We start from the raw sequence: 11,249 nt of genomic DNA on the forward strand, positions 1-11,249 counted from the left end.
TTTAATAAAATTTTAGCTCTTAATATCTAGCTTTAATTATTAAAGGTTAGTTTTGTACTGTACTTCCATTGTACAGTACTTTAAGTATCCCGTATATTCAGGACATAATTTCATCATTAAGCCCCATATTGATCATAACGTACCAGCTGAGCATGCAACTCCATTCATCAACAGCAGCGTACAAGTAAAATACATTCACGACCAAGAGCTGTGGACTTCTCCCGTCGATCAGTTGCTTGCGCACACAAGGCCTTATTAGTCTCAGCCTTGACAACTTTAACTAATTTTGATAAACAGAATAATCTACCTGCACTGATCTAAAACCTTTGCTACCCAGAGACTTTCTAGATCTAGAACTGATGAAAGCTAGTAATATACTCCTTAGAATTTAACCTTTTATCAATATTAGTACAGTACAGTTTATTTGTAAAAATTTAAATTTAAATCAAAACCCTATATCTGAGCTACCATGCCAAAGTGTTTATAGACTGCCAAAAACACTAGATTACTTGGCATTCCAAAGTAATTAGAGTTATTTGATGGATCAATTATAAATTTATGGAGCGTTTGTTATACACTTTTTGCTGGGTTAACAATACACCCAATAGCACTAGGCATTAGAGGCCACAATCAAACATTTAAAGCTATTAAAACGTGGGATATGATCTGTTACCTTCTCTTCCTATTGTGAGCAACTGATTAAATTCACAAAAACACTTAAATGATTCACAAAAACAAAGAACAGGACTACCTGGCCAAGAGTAATTTTGTCTGCATTAAGCAAAATAAATCTAACCCTAAGCTCATAAAAGACCTAGAGATTACAGTAGTATGCATCTTATTCCACGACCTCTGATGTCTGCAGACTTTAATACTACCGAAACTTTCAGTGACCCTTTGTGGCGTCAAAATGCATTCTGTATTTTATTAAAAAAGCTGTAATATTAAGCTCAAAAGGGCTAAACATTATATTGGTTATCTTGATCCTAGACCACCGATGTCAGAGCAAACTAATACCATTGGAAACTCTCAATCTTAGTGGCCCATTAAAGATTGAATTTAGTTAAAATGATTTATTTAAAAACAAACAAAGGTCAAAAAAGAACTTGACAGATTGTATTAATCTAGATCTTCTACCAGGACCTCTTAGTCAAAAAACTTTGGCACCAGTGAAACAGTTTTACCCTTTGGCCCCTATGAAGGCCACGACATACCACATTTATAAAATTTGTAAATTCCTTTCCAGGATGATTTATCAAAGCAAACAAATACCAGCATGCCTACTAAGTTTCATTCTTTCATGTTGCCCTTATTTAACAGGCATTTCATACCAGTAACCTATATGATCAAAGTTCCTACCTTTCTACAGAATGTGACTGCAGATACCTCAGTTGGCCATATAATTCCACTACGTAACCTTAAAGTCAGTTATCAGCTAGAATCTCGTTTTAACTGCAATATACTAAAACTTTTGAGTACAAAATTCTAGCTCAATCTCAAACTTTTAAATCCTTTAATTTACCAATATTTGAGAATAAGGAATTCCGGCTCGTTTCATTACTCAAACTCAATGAAATAGTACTCAAACTCAATAATATAGTATTCAACCTTATAAAAAAATTTTCAAGCTTTTATTATTCAAACAGTTTATTCTAACAAGAATTTAGCTAAAATTAAGAACTTATTCAAACAATTATTCAAAAAAGAAATTCAAACTAGTTAAAAATTACATAGATAATCTTCGGTGACAGCATTTCAAAATTCCCTGTAGGATCCACCAGAGACTGCTTACCGATGGAACAAATTAAAAAAAAAGTTGCTAAAGAAGCCGCCAATGCAGCTTGAGCAATTCCAGGCAAATAGGGAATTTCGTAGTAGTTCCGTGAAGTTTCATTAATTACTGCCGGATCTATTGTTCGCCAAGTTACTAGCAGTTAAAGGTTCTGGCATTTTGAAGTTTGTAGATAAAACTGCAGTTTATCTCTACCAAGATTACCTGTCGAGAAAAAAATTTGTTAGAATAATACTTTAAAAGTAGATTAAAATTTCAAATCAACGACTATTTAAAAGTTTGCTTATGTGGCACAAACAGTTACTGGCCAAGCTTAACTATCTAGTCTAGTTTAATATTGATAAAATAAACTAAAACTTTGTCAAAAGGCGGCATCATTATTTGCTTGCCAAGCTGAACTAACTATTGTTTACCTGAACATAAAACAGTTTTCCAGGTTTCATAAATTAGTAGCTTAAATAGCTTAAAACTATTTTCAGTTATATTTGAAATTTAACTTTATATATCAGAAGGAAAACAAAGTTGCCAAAAAGTATATCAAATTAAAGTACCAAAGGTAAATAAAGTTAAAAGTGTACAGTTCTAGGCTTGAAATCCTAACAAAAATATATAGGTTTATATAGAAATGCATGTTTTTAAACTATATTAAAACAATTTAAGAAAAAGCTGTAAGTACTAGATTCTATCTAAGTTAAAAGTAACTTTTGTCTCTTTCAAGTCTCTGAATTAAAGTTGACAGCAAGATACTGAGTGGAATACTTCAAAAGTAAAAAACTAGAATCTTTTATCAAAGTAATCTACATTAGCCAAATATATTTAACTAGAGGAATGAAAGTCTTTCGTACAATATCCTACAAAACTAAATTAAAAAAAAAAAAAAATTTAAAGTTTGATATCTATGACTATGGAAGTTACTTTAAATCTTAGTATAAAATCTAGGGTTCTATAGCAACTAGATTTGCTCTCTAGTCAAGTCACCTTAAGTGATAATAGGCCTAAGAGCCTAGACTGAAAACCACAACATTAAATTTAGAAAACTTACCCTATGGTTAAAGTTTAAAGGTGGTAAGTCTAAGGAAGGTAATAGTCTAATTAAGGAAAATATAGGGAATTTTTGCAGACTTAATTACTTAATTTATGTATGGAAAAAAACCCAAAACTCAACTAAACAAAAGGATTAGTCTAATTTACCTTTGGAATAAATTTATAAAATTTGCCAACTAGTCTGGTTACTTTTGAAAAGTTTTAGGTTAAAATTTAGTCTGGTTACTTTTGAAAAGTTTTAGGTTAAAATTTAGTCTGGTTACTTTTGAAAAGTTTTAGGTTAAAATTTAGTCTGGTTACTTTTGAAAAGTTTTAGGGTAAAATTTAGTCTGGTTACTTTTGAAAAGTTTTAGGTTAAAATTTAGTCTGGTTACTTTTGAAAAGTTTTAGGTTAAAATTTAGTCTGGTTACTTTTGAAAAGTTTCAGGTTAAAATTTAGTCTGGTTACTTTTGAAAAGTTTCAGGTTAAAATTTAGTCTGGTTACTTTTGAAAAGTTTCAGGTTAAAATTTAGTCTGGTTACTTTTGAAAAGTTTCAGGTTAAAATTTAGTCTGGTTACTTTTGAAAAGTTTCAGGTTAAAATTTAGTCTGGTTACTTTTGAAAAGTTTCAGGTTAAAATTTAGTCTGGTTACTTTTGAAAAGTTTCAGGTTAAAATTTAGTCTGGTTACTTTTGAAAAGTTTCAGGTTAAAATTTAGTCTGGTTACTTTTGAAAAGTTTCAGGTTAAAATTTAGTCTGGTTACTTTTGAAAAGTTTCAGGTTAAAATTTAGTCTGGTTACTTTTGAAAAGTTTCAGGTTAAAATTTAGTCTGGTTACTTTTGAAAAGTTTCAGGTTAAAATTTAGTCTGGTTGCTTTTGAAAAGTTTCAGGTTAAAATTTAGTCTGGTTGCTTTTGAAAAGTTTCAGGTTAAAATTTAGTCTGGTTGCTTTTGAAAAGTTTCAGGTTAAAATTTAGTCTGGTTACTTTTGAAAAGTTTCAGGTTAAAATTTAGTCTGGTTACTTTTGAAAAGTTTCAGGTTAAAATTTAGTCTGGTTACTTTTGAAAAGTTTCAGGTTAAAATTTAGTCTGGTTACTTTTGAAAAGTTTCAGGTTAAAATTTAGTCTGGTTACTTTTGAAAAGTTTCAGGTTAAAATTTAGTCTGGTTACTTTTGAAAAGTTTCAGGTTAAAATTTAGTCTGGTTACTTTTGAAAAGTTTCAGGTTAAAATTTAGTCTGGTTACTTTTGAAAAGTTTCAGGTTAAAATTTAGTCTGGTTACTTTTGAAAAGTTTCAGGTTAAAATTTAGTCTGGTTACTTTTGAAAAGTTTCAGGTTAAAATTTAGTCTGGTTACTTTTGAAAAGTTTCAGGTTAAAATTTAGTCTGGTTACTTTTGAAAAGTTTCAGGTTAAAATTTAGTCTGGTTACTTTTGAAAAGTTTCAGGTTAAAATTTAGTCTGGTTACTTTTGAAAAGTTTCAGGTTAAAATTTAGTCTGGTTACTTTTGAAAAGTTTCAGGTTAAAATTTAGTCTGATTACTTTTGAAAAGTTTCAGGTTAAAATTTAGTCTGATTACTTTTGAAAAGTTTCAGGTTAAAATTTAGTCTGATTACTTTTGAAAAGTTTCAGGTTAAAATTTAGTCTGGTTACTTTTGAAAAGTTTCACGTTAAAATTTAGTCTGGTTACTTTTGAAAAGTTTCAGGTTAAAATTTAGTCTGGTTACTTTTGAAAAGTTTTAGGTTAAAATTTAGTCTGGTTACCTCTGAAAAGTTTTAGGTTAAAATTTAGTCTGGTTACCTCTGAAAAGTTTTAGGTTAAAATTTAGTCTGGTTACCTCTGAAAAGTTTTAGGTTAAAATTTAGTCTGGTTACCTCTGAAAAGTTTTAGGTTAAAATTTAGTCTGGTTACCTCTGAAAAGTTTTAGGTTAAAATTTAGTCTGGTTACCTCTGAAAAGTTTTAGGTTAAAATTTAGTTTAATAACTATACAAGATCCTAACTAGGAAAACTTAAAAAATAAAAAAAAACTTCCACGAGAACTTGAAACTAAACTTAAACCTAAGTTAAAGTGCAAGCCCCCCTTGGTGTATGTCACGACCCAAAATACAGGTCTGACATACACCAAGGGGAAATCCTCAGCCCCATTCAGGGGCCGCCGCCCCTGAATGGGGCGGAGGATAAGCTTGAACAAGTATTTTAAGCACCAAATATGAAACTCTTACCTCTTTAATTAGAGGTACAACATATCTACCAACGGCGTAAACAGCAACTGCCTTGTACAGCGATTAAGTTAAAAGCGCAGCAACTGGTCAACCCTGAAATTAATGAGTTTTAAATAGAAGCTTTTCTATATATTAAGTAAATTTCATAAAATAGACGGGAAGTAGTTGCAATGGATGATTAACTGGTCATTGGACAAACTTATAAAAATAATGCACACCTAAAGTGCAAAAAACCCTGATCATAAAGAAATTGAAATAGTACCCATCAATTACATAGAACTTAACATCCACAAAGTTTGTTTCAAATTATCTAAGAGTAAAAAATCTCATAAAATGATTAATCACAACAGCACATCTAAAGAACTCTAAACCACGAAAATTAAACACGAAAATTAAAAGGAACATTACGTTACCAAACTATCAAATTACTTTAGGTGAAATCTACAAACTGTTAACAGCAATTCTGGGACTGGGGAGTTATTAAAATGCAGCAAATCGACCACCTGAAACAATGCTCTAGCTTAATTATTATAAGTAATTTTCAACGAGACTTCTTACAATATAACATTTGATACAGTAAGGGAAAATATACTGATTACAATAAGACTAGGGACTTGAAAAAGAAGAAAAAATAACTTAAAAATGTTTAAAGCTAAGAGCAAAAATATGCAACAAGTCAAGCTAAATTGACTTTAAATCTTAAGTTGAAGAACATTGATTTAAACTAAACAATCTATGAACATTTGAAGTCTAGTATCCATACGATAATATAAGTCGTTTAAAAAAAATAAAAGAAAATAAAAAAGGCGATAAGCAAGACCAAATTATTGGAAAAAGGCTAAACCAAACTAAAATCAGTCTTACGAGATGAAGCACGTTAATTAACAATACATATAAAAAAGCCCTCCACAAACATACAACTCTTAAAAACTGCTAAAACGTTGAATAAGTAAAACCCTAAGGTATATGAATAACACTTAGAGCCAAGAATATAACTTAAAAAGTAAAACAAGGTAATTAATAATACATACCATAAAAGCACATTACGAAATCGAAGTCTTACAACCTCACGGGAAGATATATCACATTCCACTCACGACTTAATATAACAACTGACAATACGGTGAGCAGGTTACTCCAGAGAAAGATTCAGACACGCCCGATTTACGAGCCAAGGACTATGAAGTCCGGAAGTCACTCTTTCTGCCACCAACAGATGGCAGTAATAAGCCAAGTGGCTGGTATGATGGTTACGGATTCAATATCAATAGAATGTTATATAAAAATGGTGTAAATATGAGGGATTGGTAATTCGAATAACATCATCATAAACATGTCCATAGAAAAATTAACGATAGAACAGGAAGAGCGTGTGATACAAAAAACAACGATAGATAAATAATGCAAGAAAATTAATAGCGAAGGGAAAACAGGTTCATAAAACCAGGTTTGTTTATGACATACAAAATAATGTTGATAGACAAAGTTAAACTACGCTCATAGGAGGGAATATTTAAATACTTTTCATTTACTTGAATTTATTTAAAAATAAAATTTTAGGGAAAAGTACCAAATACATTCTCCTTTTTAAAACCTAAAGTTAGAGACAAGGGTAATATAACAGACTGTTCTAGGCCATTGGAGAAGAAAAGAAGTTAAAGAGCTTCATACATTTTTAGTCAAGGAAATGCTATACATATTAGGACAAACAGAAGAAGGAAGATATTTCCAAAGCTTGGTAGTAGAAGGAAAGAAGCAGTTTCTAGATTACTTTATGCTAATAGTATAATCGTTGGTGCTATACCAACCTAACCTAACTAGAGCTTGTTCAGTGTATAAGTAGAAACTAACGAAAAACAGTACCTTTTGAGTTATTTAATATTCAACGCACGTGGTTCGATTCTAAAATTAAGACTTGTTACCTCCGCCAGCGAATTTGGAAGGCGGTTATGTTTTACCCCGTGTTTGTGTGTTTGCTTATGTGAGTGTGTTTGTTTGTGAAGAGCTTCCTGGCCACAATATTAATCGTAGGGGAATGAAACTTGCTGGGATTAACTGTTAAGTCAAAAGATAGAAATGATTAGATTTTGGAAGGTCATGGTTAAAGGTCAAGGTTATGGTCAAGCAAAATGCCCAATGTTCAATATGAGGGGGGTAATAATGAATGTCTGGAAATGTATACGATAAAATGATTGTGAAGATCCTGTAGAGAGCAGCTCTCAAAAATCAAACCATTGTTATCTAGTCTTGGGTAGCGCCATAGCCTCTGTACCATGGTCTTCCACTATCTTGGGTTAGAGTTCTCTTGCTTGAGGGTATACTTGGGCACACTATTCTATCTAATTTCTCTTCCTCGAGATTTGTTAGTGTTTATAGTTTATATAAGAGATATCTATTTTAATATTATTCCAAAAAATTGTATTTTTTCCTTGCTTTTCTTTCCTCACTGGGCTATTTTCCCTGTTGGAGCCCCTGGGCTTATAGCATTCTGCTTTTCCAACTAAGGTTGTAGCCTAGCAATTAATAATAATAATAATAATAATAATAATAATAATAATAATAATAATAATAATAATAATAATAATAATAATAATAAAGTTAGAAAATATTGAAGGCGAAGTAAATTGATTATGATAGACATATCCTTGCTCAATGTCAGGGAATGCATATAATAAAATGATTGTAAAGTTCCTATAGATAGTAGTGTTCCCCTGCAGTATAGGACCAGAAAAGCAACCCTTAAAGTGAAGAAGTAAAATATCGTTGGTAAAATAAACTGATAATGGCAGACATAGCATTTATATGTTGATGTGAATGGCATAAGTTTGACGATTATTTTGATTCCATCCTTCGCCGAAAGCTTTTGGACATACAGTCCAACTGCTTCTGCAAATAATAATTCCGAAAAAAACTTTAGGATGTCATTAATCTTCATAAAGTTAATGGGAAAGAATAGTGTGGCTGCTGCTACATGATTCATCATGGTACATTGCCGGAGAAATAACTAGGCTATTTGCTGTTGCAATTTTGTCAAGTACTTTATTAGCAGTAACTGTATTTCTTTTTAATTACTCTACTGCTGTTATTTCTTAATATGTTAGATATATCATTCTAATTGTGCATTATTTCTTTTGTTGTTTATTTGTTTCCTTATTTACTTTCCTCACTGGGCTATTTTTCTTAGTTGGAGCCATTGGACTTATAGAATTCTACTTTTCCATCTAGGGTTGGAGCTTAGCTAATAATAATAATAATAATAATAATATTAATAATAATAATAATGGCTATTTTTCCTAGTTGGAGCCCTTGGACTTATAGAATTCTACTTTTCCAACTAGGGTTGGAGCTTAGCTAATAATAATAATAATAATAATAATAATAATAATAATAATAATAATAATAATAATAATAATAATAATAATAATAATTTTCCAAGCGAGGATGCCTTAACGTTGTGAAAGAGTTTAAGTAATGCCATGATCAGCATAGCTGTTCTATAGTCTATTTCTTTTAGCGATGCAGATTTTCACTGACTCGCAGCGGTGCCCTTTTCGTTCGGAAGAGTTTCCTGGTCGCTGATTGGTTGGACGAGATAATTCTAACCAATCAGCGACCAGGAAAGTTTTCCGAGTTAAAAGGGCACCGCTGCGAGTCGGTGCAAATCTGCCTCGCTAAAAGAAATGGACTGTAGTCAGAGTCAGGGGCATACATACACTGTTAAAAATTTTTATTACAAAAACGGTTAATGTCTGGTAACATTTATTCCTGGATTTTTAACGTTTTAAAAAAAGATATATTGACGTAAAGGAGTAATATTACGGTCACCAACCCGTGAAAGATAATAATAGAGTAGGATGAAAATTACGGTCGTCTATGTTTTTCTGAAATACGGTTGAGAACAGTATATTTATACGGAGAATTTCTGATTAAAATTATTATTTTTTTTTTTTTTTTTTTTTTTTTTTTTTTTTTTTTTTCAACAGTGTACGGATATATTGACCTAAAGGAGTGATATTACGGTCACCAATCCGTGAAAGATAATAACGAAGTAGGGTGAAAAGTACGGTCGCCTGTGTTTTACTGAAATACGAATAAGAACAGTATATTTTTACGGAGAATTTCCGATTAAAATTACGTTTTTTTCTAATAGTGTAGGGATATATTGACGTAAAGGAGTAATATTAGGGTCACTAACCCATGAAAGATAATAACGAAGTAGGGTGAAAATTACGGTCGCCTGTGTTTTACTGAAATACGGTTCAGAACAGTATACTTTTACGGAATATTTCCGATTAAAATTACGGTTTTTTTTTTTTTTTTTTTTTTTTTTTGTAACAGTGTAGGGCTTCCATAGGCTGGTCTAAATAATATTTCTAATGTTCTCACTAAACTGAATATCGTTCAAATAAGAAATGAAATAACTTACAATAAAGTATTTGAAATACATAAATAGAGTTGTCACAGAGAGGTAGAATTACAACGAGCGAAAACAAACACGAAATATATTTTGCATTTGAAATAAAGCCCCCGAGAAGGCCGGAATATTCGGCAAAATATGTTATTGGAGGCGTTATTCATTGCAATGTAATTCACCGTATGATATATCAACACTGGAAATATTGGTCGCCATAAAAATTACCTTAATTACTTTCAGATTACATTTGTTGTTACATAGAGGTGATTCAGTGTAAGTGAAATTGCCCTGATTTACTATTCCAAAGCTTGCTATGAAATATTCTCCCCCAAAAATAGAAATGAAATGGTTGCACTTTTAACTTCACATCTCTCTCTCTCTCTCTCTCTCTCTCTCTCTCTCTCTCTCTCTCTCTCTCTCTCTCTCTCTCTCTGTGAAAATAAAATGGTTTCATTTTATACTTTACAGTTTTCTCTCTCTCTCTCTCTCTCTCTCTCTCTCTCTCTCTCTCTCTCTCTCTCTCTCTCTCTCTCTCTCTGAAAATAAAATGTGTTCATTTTTTACCTTTCAGATCTCTCTCTCTCTCTCTCTCTCTCTCTCTCTCTCTCTCTCTCTCTCTCTCTCTCTCGCTAAGGTGCTCAGTAACCACCTCTTTTCAATTACTGCTTTTTTTAATTAATTGTATGTATAGTAATTAAATTAACACTAAGGTTTAAGGTTTGAAGGTTTAAAGGCCACTCATGAATGGCAGACTCAAGGGATGGTGACATTACCCTAGCAAGCAGGACAATACCCTAGAGACTGACAATATATGCATATGATCAGCGCCCAAGTCTCCTCTACAACCAAGCTAGGACCAGGGAGGGCCAAGCAATGGCTGCTGAGGACTCAGTAGGTAGACTTACAGTCGTACCAAATTATCGCAAGCTTAGCTAAAATGGATAGAGAGGTTGCAGCTACTAAAGGAACTAACGACTTTGAGCGGGTCTCGAACCTAAGTCTGACGATCACCAGCGAAGGACGTTACTAAATAGGCCACCACGAGTCATTCATTCCAAATGATGAATGATATATGAAAAACTATGGTTCTAAATGTTTACTGAGGAATGCTGATAGCTTCGGGAATATAAAAACTTTAAAATTATAATATATTTTCTCTTTCATATGTAAAAATATTATTGTTAGCAGACGATTCGAAATGATGAATTATATTGTTCAAAATATTTTCTTAGAAATGGTGACAGCCTCGTGTATATATTACATACATAATATTCTTTCATACGTATAAGATTTAAAGTTACCAAACGATTCATTCTTTCTAAATGATGAATTACATATGACCAAAAATATGGTTCAAAATGTTTGCTGAGAAATACTGAAAGCCTCGTGGATATATCATTTTAAAAATTATAATATTCATTTTCTTTCATATATATATATATATATATATATATATATATATATATATATATATATATATATATAATATATATATATATATATATATATATATATATATATATTCATATATATATATATATATATATATATATATATATATATATATATATATATATATATATATATATATATATATATATATATATATATATATATATATAATTAAACGTTAGTAGACGATTTGAAATGATGAATTATATATGAAAAAAATATGGTTAAAAATGTATACTGAGAAATGCTAACAGCCTCGTGGATATAATACATATAAAATATTTTCTCATATGTATAAGATTTATCAAACGTTTAATTTTTTCTAAATGATGAATTACATATGA

The 11,249-nt window shown here is 31.0% G+C and overlaps 1 long non-coding RNA gene across 1 annotated transcript; it reads right to left on the minus strand.

Moving 5' to 3' along the window:
* Nucleotides 1-381: 381 nt before the first annotated feature.
* LOC137619692 (uncharacterized) lies at nt 382-6,186 on the minus strand. Its single transcript, XR_011039955.1, has 3 exons — nt 6,071-6,186; nt 5,040-5,132; nt 382-1,996 (listed from the first exon to the last, which is right to left on the minus strand). It is a non-coding gene; the product is annotated as an uncharacterized lncRNA (long non-coding RNA).
* Nucleotides 6,187-11,249: the final 5,063 nt, after the last annotated feature.

This window comes from Palaemon carinicauda, chromosome 26 (assembly GCF_036898095.1).
Source record: "Palaemon carinicauda isolate YSFRI2023 chromosome 26, ASM3689809v2, whole genome shotgun sequence".
Taxonomy (NCBI): Eukaryota; Metazoa; Arthropoda; class Malacostraca; order Decapoda; family Palaemonidae; genus Palaemon; species Palaemon carinicauda.